Genomic DNA, 14,190 nt, shown 5'->3' on the forward strand with positions numbered 1-14,190 from the left:
ATCAATTCATCCTTGCTAAGGGGTTAGGTGAGAAAGGCTTGTGATGTTGACCCTTGCAGGGGACCAGGATTTTTAACAGGTCAATCTAGAAAGCATTCAAAGGAAAGAAGTTTCGATGACAAAATTTCAGGCATGTTGAAATAAAATAATATAAGGGAAATGGAAAATCTAGGGCAAGAACCTTATGAGTGCTTCCCAAATCCCACCACATAGATGATGTTGCCTTTCTGAAGGTCAGTCCAAACTAACCAAAAGTACTGCCAAGCCTCCCCAACCTTTCCTTGACCCTGAGTAGACAACCTCCGATCCATTCAGAGTAGCTCAAAATTCATGTTTAAAAGCACTGCTAGAGATTGTGTACTCCTGAAATGAAGTGGAAAAAGCTAGGGTTTATTGAATGTCTATGATGTGCCTGACACTATTATTCAGCAATCAATTGCATAACATGCTAAAAATTCCCTTCTAAACCTCACAGCAATCCAATGAGGTCGGTAATATTATTATGACTGAAGGCAAGTACGGGATAGATCCAGGGTCCCAGAGTCATAATTGAGGGAGTTGGGATTTGAACCTCAGTTTACGCAGACTGACTCTGAAGCTGGTACTCCCTCCTTTCTGTCCCATGTGCTGTGTCTTAGAGACCAGGCCCCCGAGAGCCTCCCTAGACCCCTTCACCTATAAAAATAGGGGTTTTTAAAGCTCTCACTCTTAACTAGGTCTGTGACCTTGCGGAGGTCCTTAACTGAGGAAGGTGCACTGCAGACAGAGGGGGCAGTGGTCACCAGGCCGCTAATGTCTTCACCTGCTCATCATTCTACTGCTGACCCCGAGGGGTGGGGGGGGCAGAGTGGGACTCAAACCTGGACCGATCATTAGTTCAGTGTATTTTTTTCCTCCAAACATGAACACTACCTCCTATCTCTTAATACTCATAATAGCCTAAATTTGTATTTTCCAGAAAAAGTGATACCATACATAGGTATATAGAAACCAGTTTCATTGATTCTTAAGTTGGATAACTTCAAAACAGTGATCCAGTTCTTTAGGCAGCTATTAACTGAATAACAGAACCAATATTAACTGAGTAACAGAACCAACCATTGCCCATGGTATCATTGCTCCTACTTTTTTTTAATCTCCTCTTAAAATGAGCTCTTTTGTATTCCAAAAGGGGTGTGTGGTCGGTCGGGGGGAGGAATACTCATACCACCTCACTAAGCTCTTCAAACTTCGCATATTATAAAGGCCAGGTTGGCTTTTGAAGCTTCTGTTTTATTTGTAAAGGCAGTAATCAATCTTCCAACCTGAGGGGTTTCCTCCCCAATCTATATGAACCAAGAGACAACAAGCAAGACCACAGGCAAAGGATGACACAATTGGGTCACCAGAGAGAGCTGATGTAGTCTGAAGGGGACTTTACTGATCTACAATTTGCAAAAGCCAAATAATTTAGCAACTGTTGGAATTCCCTAGAGGAATCAGGCTTTTAGAACCAGAAGTTCTACACCAAACGAAAAAAAAAAAAAAAGTCAATTTTCAAAATAGACAAAGGTTGATTTTGTTTTATTTGTGTATTTCTTCACACCTTGATCGCGTATCTTCAACCAGGACAAGCACATCTCTGACTTCCCTTCTGAGCCTGCCCAAAAGGAAGCAATGATGCTGGTGACGAAGAAAAACCACACTCAAGTGGAATCACTTTCAAAGCTACAGCTATCACTAAATGAATGTCAAAAACCACATTACACACCCTAATGTTCCCATAATTATGTGCAACATCAAAACAGGTGTTCCTTCTCTTGCCTTGGCTGGCTCAGCTCTGCAGCTGGCTTAGTTATATAGCTGAACCACAAGCTCCTGGAGATTCCCTGGGCTTCCACAGGTTCTTGCTTCCTGCACAGGAAACCACTAAGGCACAGAGACACACATTCACAGACCATCGATGGCTAGGGCCCTGCGCACACATGTGTCATGGTACCAAGAAGGTAACCGCACAGCTGGAGCCTCAGAGATCACAGACACCTGGGAGGGGAAGAAGGGGGCCTGGCTCTTACCAGAGATTTTCCTATAAACACCTCACCTCCATGCCAAGAAATCAGCATCCTCAATTGTCTTCTGTGGGATTTCTCACCATTTTGAAGAACCTCTGTGTTCATCCTTCTCTAGATAAGGATATGAGTTCCTGCTTCAGAGATTTCCACAAACACACACACACACCCCAAGAAATAATTCGTCATAAAGATTACCACATCGAAACAGATGCCGCACCTGGAAGTCCCAAGGGATATTTTGCCAGTGGGATTAAGATGCAGGTGGATGGGCAGGGGTGGAATATGAGGCACGTGCGCGCGCGCGCACACACACCTTCAGAGGGCAAGCACCACCTCGGACACAGATATCACAGGATGTGTGCCAATCTTTTATAATGTTCCTACATATAACCCCTCTTAAAATCCCTTCTGACCACCTTCATGTGACATTTCATACTTTAAAGCCTGTCCTACTTTCCTTTCCAGTGGAAAGGCGATATATTTAGGAACATTCATAAAGCGTATTCACGGAACACCCTGCAGTGTGGCCGCTAAACGCGTGTGCACCATAATCTAGACACACACTCACAGGTGTGGAGAGAGGGAGCCGGTTTGAATGAAACCTTTCATTTGCTCCATCTCTTACAAGCGTTGCCTTTCCAAATCCAGCAGGGATTCCGCGCAAACCCGGTTTTCAAAAGCAGCCTCTTTTGTGGGGCAATGCAGGGTTGTGCGTGCGCTCCCACTAGGAGGAAAATGCCATTTCCTCTCCGCATGCTTTTAGCACTGCAGGTACTAATTTGTACATGAGGCAGCCTCGCTGTCCCTGAAGGAACTTGAGACCCTGCAAATGTACTTGCAACACCCACACTGCAGCCACCCACCACGCACAGATCGCCCCATCTTCAAGCACACCACCCTCCCGGGCACACGGGAAAGCACACACACAATAAGAGGCCTGGCCCGGCCACTCCTTCTAGGCGCAGACTTGGTCCTCGCTCCGCGGCCAGTTCTGACAATGACAAACACCTCGCCCAGCTCCTCCGCTCAGGCTCTCCATCTCCACTAACAGCGTGGCGAAACGCCTGGCGGGGAGGGTGGGGGGCGCGCGCCCTACTCCCCGTTTCAAGCCCGGTGGCACCAGACAAAAGAGGCAGGTGCCAGCAGCCCCGGGGCCGCCCGTACACACTAGCCACGGCAGGGCAGCGCCTTTCGAGGAACAGCGGGCTGGGTGGCGGCGGCGGGCCGAGAGGGGAGCCCGCCCTGTCCTCCACGCCCGGGACTACCTCGGCGCCCCGCGGCTGCGGGAGGAGCCGGCGCGGCGAGCCCCCGGCGGAGCCCCCCCCCTTTCGGCCGGCCCTGCCCGCAGCTCCCTTCCCCAGGGAAGGCAAAGCACGCACCGGTCCGCGGAGAGACGCCGCCCGGGGTCTTTGTGGCCGCGCTCGGGGCCGCCTCCTGGTGCTGTCCTCACCCGGCGGGGCGCGGCCGGGGCTGCGGGGCTGCGGGGCTGCGGGGCTGCGGGGCTGCGGGGCGGCGGCGGGGCCGGGGCCGGGGCTGGGCTGCAGCAGCTGCTGGAGCGCGGGCGTCTGGGCTGCAGCCGCTAGTGCAGGGATGTGCCTGTGCCGGTTCTCATTGAAATGCGGCGCTTCGCACAGCCTCACTCCAGCTTTCTCCGGAGGAGGGCGGCGGCGGCGGGCGCGCTCCCTTCTCTTGTGGCTCTCTCTCTCTCACACGCCCTCCCCGCTCCCTCCTTCTCCCACTCCGCGTGCGCGCTCCGGCGCCCCCGCCCTTCTTGGCAGGGCGCACCCACCACGGCTGCGCCCGGGGTCCTCCTCCTCCCCGCGCCCTCCCCGACCGCAGCGACCTCAGTGCAGCAGGCCTGAACAAGCCCCCCCAACCTCCCCATTCCTCGGGAGTGGTGGTCTGCAGATAGGGCAAGATCGGCTGGGGGGTCTGCGGACAGAGGAAGAGAACGTGGACGGGGCCAGGTCTGAGCCAGGAAAAGTGCGAGATGGCGCAGCGGTGAGTCCCCCTCCCTCAGGGGAGACAAGGGAAACAATTACGTCCTCCTCCCCTTGCACAACTCCCTCCCCCCACACACACACTCACACTTTATGTGACTTCATGATTTAACACTTTCCCAGGATTGTGGAAGCCAACGTAATGCACTCTCATCACTCTTGTCCAAGATGCATCCATGCAGTTCCTCCAGGGAGGACCAACCCCGGACCCTCCCAATCTACACACGCCAGTGTCACCCTCACTCCCCTTATTGGGAAGGACCAGCTGTGTTCATAGACCCCATCAGTCATCTCCATTTGACCCCGGACTTGAGTCATCCTTAAAATAGTGACCTCTGCTTAGAGCCGAATATGTTACAATAGACGCTTGATAACTTAAGAGGCCAGGTTTCACTACTGGAGAACTCGTGGTTGCCACGGCTGGCGGTCAGCGCTGGAAAGCCCCATGAGCTCATCACAAGCCTTCCCTCCTGGGGCAGGAGTGTTCTCAGAATCCAGGCTGTTGACAGCTTCCTCCAGTCTTTGCACAAAAGCCCAGGCAGTGAGAGCAGGTCGCCGACTCACATGAAACTAAGGTTTCATGCCTGGTTCACTAGGCAGCCTAAATTTTGGTCCAGTTAATCTCCTTCAGTCATGTCGCTAGGGACATGTATCTGTCCCACATATGCATACATATACAAAGACACATATGTATTTTTCTCTCTTTCCGAGTTTGAACCTTTTTGTGGAAAATCAAAATTTTATTTTTCTCTTGCCCATTGAGCCCAGTTACATACTTGACTACTCATTATTAATAAAAGCTAATCTGAAATACTTTCAAAGTATATGTAAATACTAAATAATCACCATTTGTTATAAAATGCCACTCAAATCAGATGCATGTTGCATATTCAACAAGTTGCTGCAATATTTATCTTTGAACTATTTAATAACCCAGGGATGAGAGTACGTGAACTCATCAAATTGACTAAATGCCAAGTACTGAGTCTACCCCTTCAAATTCTAATACAAAATGAGGGCCAAGGGGTAAGCGCAGAGAAAGTAAGGAGCCAAGTGTATTTTCTTGAGAACAGAAATTAGAACTTCTATTTATCTTGCAAGTGACAAATGCCAAGTAATTTCTGCCAAAATGCTAAACCAAGAAATAAATTCCGTTTCCTAACCCCTATGGATATTCTATCAGGGTCATTTCTTAAGCACTTCAAGTAATTCAACCATATCTTACCACCTTCCTAGCTGACCTACCTGGGACATGCAGATAATGTATTTAAAAAACAAACAAACAAAAACCCACCTTTTGAGTTTGACTCTCTCAGATTGCTCTCACTAGATGTAGTTGGGTATCATTAACTCTTTCAGGGAACCAAGGGCACTGATAATTGATAGGCACACTCAGCAGTTCCCACTGGTTCATTTCGTCAGAACAGCAAGCAGGTGCTAAGTGGCACCCAGTGACCAGACCAAAGTAAGTACAGAAGTCCCTAAGTTACTTGTAGGAAGTTCAATGAAATTTAACCAGGAAACTCCTAATTCAAGTAATTTTCAAAACTGATGTTACTTCCTTTATATGACCAGGGTATCGATCAAAGAACTGACTGGAATTAATGTGTCCTTCCCTCCTGAAAATCTGAAGTTAATGGAGATCTCTCTCCAACTCCCCAAAGCTAATGCTATTTAAGCTGTGCACCCCGATTGCTGCTCCAGGCAGCCACAGTTCTGCACTCCACAAGACTGACAACAGTGTGGCCCCAGCTCTGTCAGTGACTCCTATTAGCTGAGTGCTTGCTTTTATGCTATGCAGGGGCACCTATACATTTCTTATTTCACACTTGTAAGAACCATTCAAGGTAGGCATCATTATCCTTACCTTATAGATGAAGGAATTTAGGCATAGGCAAGTTACGTCATTTGCAAGTAGTCAGGCAGCTAATAAATGTCAAGCCCAACTCCATTTTAAAATCCCTGTTTTAAAATTCAAGTCAGTTTTCCAATTGCTATGGCCATATGCTTGGAAAGCAATACCAAATTCTAGTGTGAAGTGTACTCTCTTTTGGAAAATGCAGTCTTTTAATCAATGAATTTATTATTTCATAACAGAGAGAACAGCTCTTTGCTATCGTGAACACTGCTTCCTTTAGTGATGGGTATCATCAAATCTATCTATCCTGAGCTAAACTTTAATGAGAATATTTGCATGTCACCCTCTGACACAGGTTGATGGACAATCTTAGCTACATGTGTTTGCTTCCCGCCACCCCCCCCCCCACGAAAGTAAGTTTTCAGGTCCAAACCAAGGAAGAGAAAGAGAACTAAAGAAAAATAATTTTTAGTTGACCATGTATCTCTTTTCAGGTACCTTTTATTGGCTTCTTCATAGAAAATAAGCTCCATCATGTAGATTCAAAGAGAATAACAGAAAATGGGATATTAGCAGGAAGAGATGCACTTTCTGTTTTTCTCTCTAGAAGGGTAATTTACTCTGTCTCATTCATAATCTCCCTGCAGTCCTCCTCTGGGGCCAAGGGATACATACAGTGCTCCTGGGTTGGGGTAACCAAGCATATTTATCAACCACCACAGTTGTGAAAAACAGCTTTATAGAATATGATCATCATTCTAATTTTCCTTGTATTTCATCCTGTGTATGATAAAGGCTCTTTAAGATATTTCCCACATCTTCTCTTAATTCCCCCTAATTTCAGAGCACTTACTTCTTCTGCCTTCTACTGGGAAGACAGAAACACGGTGCAGAGGGACCTTGACAGCAACCTGTCCAGTTTTTCCGCCATGCATCAATTCCCTCTATAACAGGGGGTCTTTCCGCCCCCTCTCTATTGCTTCTAACGGTGGCCCATGTGACAAAAATAAGGACAAATAAGATTATCCTCTAAGAGTGAGGCTAGATTGGGGAATTCCAGACACAATGGAGGAGATCTCTATAAATAATTATTTAACTGGCCATGTATCTCTGGCTTGGCACTCCAAATATCCTGAGGGGCCGAACTACATAAAGGAGGAAGGGACTCTCCCACCTTGAGATGCCCTCCCTGAGCCCACAGAGAGCTTCCCAAACTCAGTTTGCACTCTCTTGTGTAATTCCTAAAGTGTCATTTCCTTTAGCAGAGGGGAGCTCAGCACTGCCCACTTCCCTGTTGGGCAGCTCCTAACATGAAATTGAGAGACACTTCCCTGGAATTTCCCTGGTGGCCCCAGGTCTTTTCTTTCCATCTATAAGAGAACAAATCCAGTGGTCCTGCCCTTTGTTTGACAACCCTGTTATATTCTACCAAATTCTACTCTCCCTCAACCTCTGCTTCTCAGAACTGGATGTGGCCCCCGCAAGGGTGGTCCGACTGGGGAAGTTCCGTGACTGCCATCCTCCACACACTGCTTCTATTAAAGGAGACTCACATCAAATCAGCATCTTTGGCAGGCAGGCCACATGACTGATTCATGCGGTCAGTTAAAATCTCCACATATTTCATATGTTTTGCTCTTAAGGTCCTTTATCCTGTATTTGTTCAGTCAGATGTGGGGCACTGAAGTCCAATGTTCTGTATTTTTCCTTATTAAATTTGATCCACCTCTCTAAGCTGTTGAGTGAGATCCTTTTGGACACATTATGTCACTGGCTCCAGCCTTTTTTGTCGGTGTTGTTAACGCTACACCAACATCCTCATCTCAGGTGTTGATAAAAACTTTCAACAGGAACACGGTCACAGCAGGTTCTGTCAGCTCAGGATGCCCAAGATCTCTCTCCAGGTTGACCATTGATGGCAAATGACTCTCTCAATGTACTTGGTAATTACAGAGGCTAAACCCTCCTGCAGCAAATAAATGTCTAGAAACCCGATGATAGCTAAAATTTGTGTTTTCACATCTAGGCTTGTATCCTGGACTTCCATACCATTTTATTATTCATTCATCCATCCATTCATCCAATAAATAATTTTCCAGTGTCTCCGGTGTGCCAGGCACTGTGCTCGGTGGCAGGAATGCAGTCATGAGGTAGAATTACAAGTATTCACTGCCCATGGCATTGACAGCTTGTAGGGAGACCGATGTTAAACACATACTTACACAAATAATTATTTAATTTCAAAAGGGCTAAGTACTGGGAAAGAAAAGAACAAAGAGCTTCAGAGAACGCTTCCCGGAGGAAGTAACATTTAAGCAGAGACCTGAAGCTAGCCAGGCAACAGAGTGGAAGAGTATGATTCCAAGCAGAAAAAATAGCCCTGTGAAGACTGAGTGGGAAGTAGCTTGTTCTAGGAGCAGGAGGTGGGCGGAGTGGCTGCAGAAGGCTGGGGGGAGGAGGGCTGTGAAGGTGGGCAGGTGCCAGCGATTCAGGGTCCAGGGTCTGTGAGCCATATTAAGGAATGTGGAGCCTGTCCTAAGAGAAAAGGGAAATCACTGAAGGGTATGAAGCAGAAAACAGGCCAGATCAGAGTTGCATGTTTAAAAGCTCCTCTTGCTTCCCTGGCTGCTATGGGAGCATATTGGAGGAGCACAGGGGAATAAGAACAATTTCACTTTCAAGGTCTCACTAGGAGAGGGAGGCAGGAAAGAACAATGGGTGGGAGTGAAACTTCCGGCTGTTACATATTTACTATGTTTCTCTTGTGATGTGAATCTCGCTTACTAAGGTATCTAAATCCATGGACTTTTTTAAATCCATGGATTAAATACAGCATCTCCAAGTGAAAAACATTTAAAATTATAGGTTGTTTTTGATACAGTCATTTCAGAAAAATAATTTTTAAGTGTATATTTGTACATTCTATCACTGCTCCAAGGCATGGAGGAGTTCCCCCAGCAAAGGAAAATTTTACTTAAGGATCCTAAAATTAACCTCAAAATAGTCACCTTTGCTAAAATGCATTTGAATAGAATTTTATTTTGCCACATTCTTCCAGAAGTTTCCAGAAGTTTCTTCCAGAAGTAGATGATTCGCTTTTTATAAGCATTAAGGCACACTTACATTAAAATATACCACTCTGCTGATTCTCATTCCCTGAGATCTCTCACTGATTCTATAGGACACACATACTTAAGAAATCACAATAGTTATGTAAGTACTCCGGGAATGTAGGAGAACTACAGAACCAGAAAGACCTACGACTTTTTAGACCCGGGCTCAGACAACAGTGATTGTCCTTTTATCAAATATGCATGCGGACTGAATAACTTCATCCATAAAATCAAAGAATCCTTGGCAACCTTTGAATGTATCCCATGTTGTGTTTTATTTTGTTTTGTTTTGTTTTATATTTGTGGAAGTGGATTCTGAAAGGTATCTTCCAAACAAAGAGAAATTTACTAAATTTCCGCTGTTGATAATCTTCTAGGTGAAAAAAAAATCAAAGTTATATATATATGTGTGTGTGTGTGTGTGTGTGTATTCCTCTAAACTTTTTCATATAATACAAAAATAGAGCCTTAAATAGAAAAAAAACCTGGTATGTTAATAATATATAACGTATGTGACACTAAACACCACCCTATTCTTCTTGGTTCTAATAAAACATGAGGCCAAATGAGTGAATACATCGTTTTTTTAAAAATCAGTAAGCATGATTCAGGTAACAAATACACAGAAGGGAAAGGAAGCAGAACTGGCTTTACCCTAAGCACACCCAGTTTCAGCTTTCACAGCCTCCCAAGGCAGGAGGACTGGAAGCAAAGCCTAGAACACACTCAATAGGAGACACTAAAAAGGAAGCCCTATTCATAAAGTTGTGACTGCAAAGGGCTGCACTCTCAGCAAAAGATTCCCTGTTTCAGAATTTGGTATTAGGTAGAGAAGAAGAATACTCCCTAAGAATTTAGGTACACAGGCTGGGATTCATGGAGGTTAGCTGTCTAAGTTTCTACAGTCCTGGTGGCTTGAAAAACCTTCAAGTACTCCACTCGGTTTAAATGGGCTCCAAGCACTTAGGAGAAGAAAACTAAATCCTCATTGAAGAAACCCATCTACAGTCTAGGCCTCAAAAAATTACTAATAAACTTCCAAAATATATAGTCTTTTGGTTTAAAAAAATCATAAAATATATCAGTAAAGAAGGTGTTGCGAGTGCTATGAGTTAGAAAATAAAATAGCAGAAAATAAAATCAGAATCAAAATGATTTCAGTTAGTGGTATTATCAAACATGGGATAGAAAATATAAATATGGACATAATATGCTTAAAGAAATAAAAGAGAGGATACAAAGTATAAACCAAGAGCAAGGGATGATGAAAAAGACTAAGTATCTTTGAAAAAAAAGTATCAAAAATTTGTAAAAATTAAAAATAAAATAAAATCTGAGCAATGCCTCTATCAGCAGATTTGTACAGTTGAGAAAAGATTTAGCAAACTAGAAATTAGATCCAAAGAATTAATTCATAATGCAACACAGAGGAATGAAGACATAGAAGATATTAAATAATAGTTGAGTCATAAATACTAATTTAGTAAAAATTTCAAAAAATACATCTAAGTAGAGTTCCTGAAAGAGAGAATGGGACAGGGAATATTTGAAGAAGCTTCTTTCTTCACTATAATAGTTTATGTTTATGGTTTATAACTATAGTTTATAGTGAAATTGTCGAGCACAAAAACTGAGAAAATAAGATTAATTACATTGACCCTGCCTCGTCACGGATTCCCTATTTCCAAATTTATCTATGTGCTAAAATTTATTTGTAACCCCAAAATCAATACTTGCAGCCGTTGCATGGTTATTCATGGACATGCACAGACAGGCAAAATACTAGACTTTCCCAACACGTGTTCCCAGCTGAGGTCCAGCTGGGAGGCCTCGTCTTATTTCAGTTCTCATAGGGCAAACTTGTGTCTTTTTCACAGTCTATTGAGTGCCTCATCTTCCCCATTTTTGTGCTTTTTTTTTTTTTTTTTTTGGTGATTTTGCAGTTGAAAATGCCTCCCAAGCTTGGTGCTGAAGTGCTGTCTTACTGTTCCTAAGTGCAAGAAGTTTGTGATGGGCCTAGCAAACAGATAAGCTTCCTTCAGTCATGGGTTATGGTGCTGCTGGCTGTGAGTTTAATGTTAATGAATCAACAATATGTATGATACACCCCACATATAAAACAAGGTTATATATTGATCACTGATGAAAATGTTGTGACCAGAAGCTCACAGAAACCTAACCCTATATTCCCTCTAGGAACAATAGTTCAGTATTGGCTAATTCGGTGTTTACAGCAACTTCATAGAACAAAACTACTGCAAATAATATGGGCAACTTTGTCCAAAAGGGAATGAAATGGAAGCCAGAGAACAGAGGAATGACATCTTCAACGTGCCAAGACAAGATAATTATCAACTGTAATTACAAACCAAAGAAAATCATCTTCAGGAATAAGAGTGGTGTAGGAGCACCTGGGTGGCTCAGTCAGTTAAGTGTCTGTCTTATACTCAAGTCATGATTCCGGGGTCCTGGGATCAAGCCCCATGTCAGGCTCTCTGCTCAGTGGGGTGCCCCTCTGCCCCTCCCCAGCCCCACTCGTGCTCTCTCTCTCAAATAAATAAATAAAGTATATATTTTAAAAAAGAATAAGAGTAGTATAAAGATATTTTTCAGAGAAACTAAAACTGAAAATGTTTACCACCTATAAATCTCACTTAAATTCTAAAAAAAAAACTGTATTTCTAGAATAAAAGAATTCATTCAGGTGGTAAAAGAAATGAATGGCAAAGAAATGATAACACTAAATGAATAAAAATAATAATGTGGAGTTACAAAAAGATGGAACTAGAATTCAATGTTTGGGAGAGATGGTTAGAATTTTAAATGTTTTGAGTTTCGAAAGAGAACTAAAATGCTGATTAAATTTATGCATTAACAGATTAAATTTGAATGCTTACATATCTATAAGAATCATAAAAAAATAGATTAGGATGTGTAATTTCCAAAATAATAATGTTATTAATTATTATTAATAATCTTACTCCAAAATAATTCTATTATTTTTTCTAATTAGTGTAAAATAAGATATGGAAGGAGAATCTTAAAAAAACAGAACAGCAGAAGAAATAGAAAGCATATAGAATGCTGGAATTAACCAGCTAGTAATGACAAAAATACAACTGCACTGAAAACTCCAATTAGCAGGCCAAGTTTCTAGACTTGATTTTTTAAATCCAGATATATCTGTTGATAAGAGACACATCTAAACTATAATGACACAATAAAATTTTAAATATAAGGATAGAGGGGCGCCTGGGTGGCTCAGTTGTTAAGCATCTGCCTTTGGCTCAGGTCATGATCCTGGGGTCCTGGGACTGAGCCCCGCATCAGGCTCCCTGCTCCGCGGTAAGCCTGCTTCTCCCTCTCCCGCTCCCCCTGCTTGTGTTCCCTCTCTTGCTGTGTCTCCCTCTGTCAAATAAGTAAATAAAATCTTTAAAAATAAATAAATAAATAAATAAAAGGATAGAAAAATTATACCACACAAACAGTAACAAAGTTGAGACAAGTATATTACGGTAAAAATTTCTAGTGATAAGGAGGTCTTACATAGTGATAAAAGATTTAATTGATCAAGAACATACAATGGTCATGAGTAGGTATACACAAAATAACATGACCTCAATAACAAGGAAAACATTGACAGCATTATAATAAGAAAATGGAAAAAATTTCAAAAAGTTTTCAAGTATTGATATCATACAGTCAATATATTCTCTCCTACAATGCAATTAAGAAGGAAATTAATAATTAAAGGAAAATAGATTTAAAAATCCATACATTTAAAAAATTTCAAATACACTTTTAATAACGCATTGCTTAAAAAAGAAATTATAATGGATTTTGAGAAATACTTTAGAAAACCAAAACTAAGCATCTAATTTCAGAAGTTATAAAAAAACAACAGAATAAAACCAACATAAGTGTTTCTTTTAAAAAATAAATATAAGAACTTCTGGTAGGAAAATTCTGAGATGACTCTCAAGATTTCTGTCCTTGTATACACACCCAATCTAATCCCCTGTTGTTGCATGTGGGTGGGCATTACCTAACTGGGTGAACCCTTTTAAAAGAGGATCTAGAGGTCAGAGACAGAAGTCAAAAAGATTCAAAACTTCACCAGGGATTCTCCTGCTGGTTTGAAACAAAGCACATAGCCACTGCTGTGAACAGCCCCACATGGCAAAGAACTGTGTTTGGTTGCTAGAAGCTGAGAATGGTCTCAGTCGCCAGCTAGCAAGAAAACGGGGGGCACCACAGTCATGTAACCACAAATTCTGCTAAAACCAGTGAGCTTGGAAGAGAATCCCAGGCCTCAGATGAGAATCATAGCCCTAGCCAACATCTTGATTTCAGCTCGGGAGGGGGGTGGGGGTCCCTGAACAGAGGATCCAGCTAACTCATGTCCAGACTTAGGATAATAAATGGGTATTACTCAGGTTGCTAAGTTTGTGGTCATTTGTCACACAGCAATAGAAAACTAATACAGAGCTGACAATGTTACAGAAAACAAAGATACAATACAGAGGATCAACAAAGACAAAAGTTGGTTCCTTAAAAATACTAATAAAATAGTCAACCTCTGGCAATATCAAGTAACAATAAAATAAGGAAGGTGAAAATTCATAGTAATAGGAATTTAAAAAATGGACATAACTTCAGATGCTGCAGGTATTTAAAAGATAATGAGAGGATATTAAAACAAGTTTACACCAATACACTTTAAAAGCTTAGATGAAATCAATTCTTAGAAAATATAATTTACCAAATCTAGAAAAAATAGAAATTAGTGTTTTCATTTTTTGGGGTAAATACCCAGTATAGTAGAATTACTGGATCATATGCTATTTCTATTTTTTGAGGAACCTCTGTACTGTTATCCACAGTGGGTGCACCAATTTACATTCCCACCCACAGTGCACAAGAGTTCTTTTTTCTCCACGTCCTTGTCTACACTTGTTATTTCTTATCCTTTTGATTTTAGCCATTCTGACAGGTGTTAGGTGATATCTCATTGTGGTTTTGATTTACATTTCCCTGATGATTAGTGATACTGAGCATCTCTTCATGCATCTGTTGGCCATCTGTATATCTTCTTTGGAAAAATTCAGGTCTTCTGCCTGTTTTTTTTAATTGTAGTTTGTTTTTTGGGTGTTGAGTTGTGTAAATTC

Source organism: Eumetopias jubatus, unplaced genomic scaffold, assembly GCF_037043125.1.
Source record: "Eumetopias jubatus isolate StellerSeaLion01/CBP00866 unplaced genomic scaffold, mEumJub1_p1.0 scaffold_3, whole genome shotgun sequence".
NCBI lineage: Eukaryota > Metazoa > Chordata > Mammalia > Carnivora > Otariidae > Eumetopias > Eumetopias jubatus.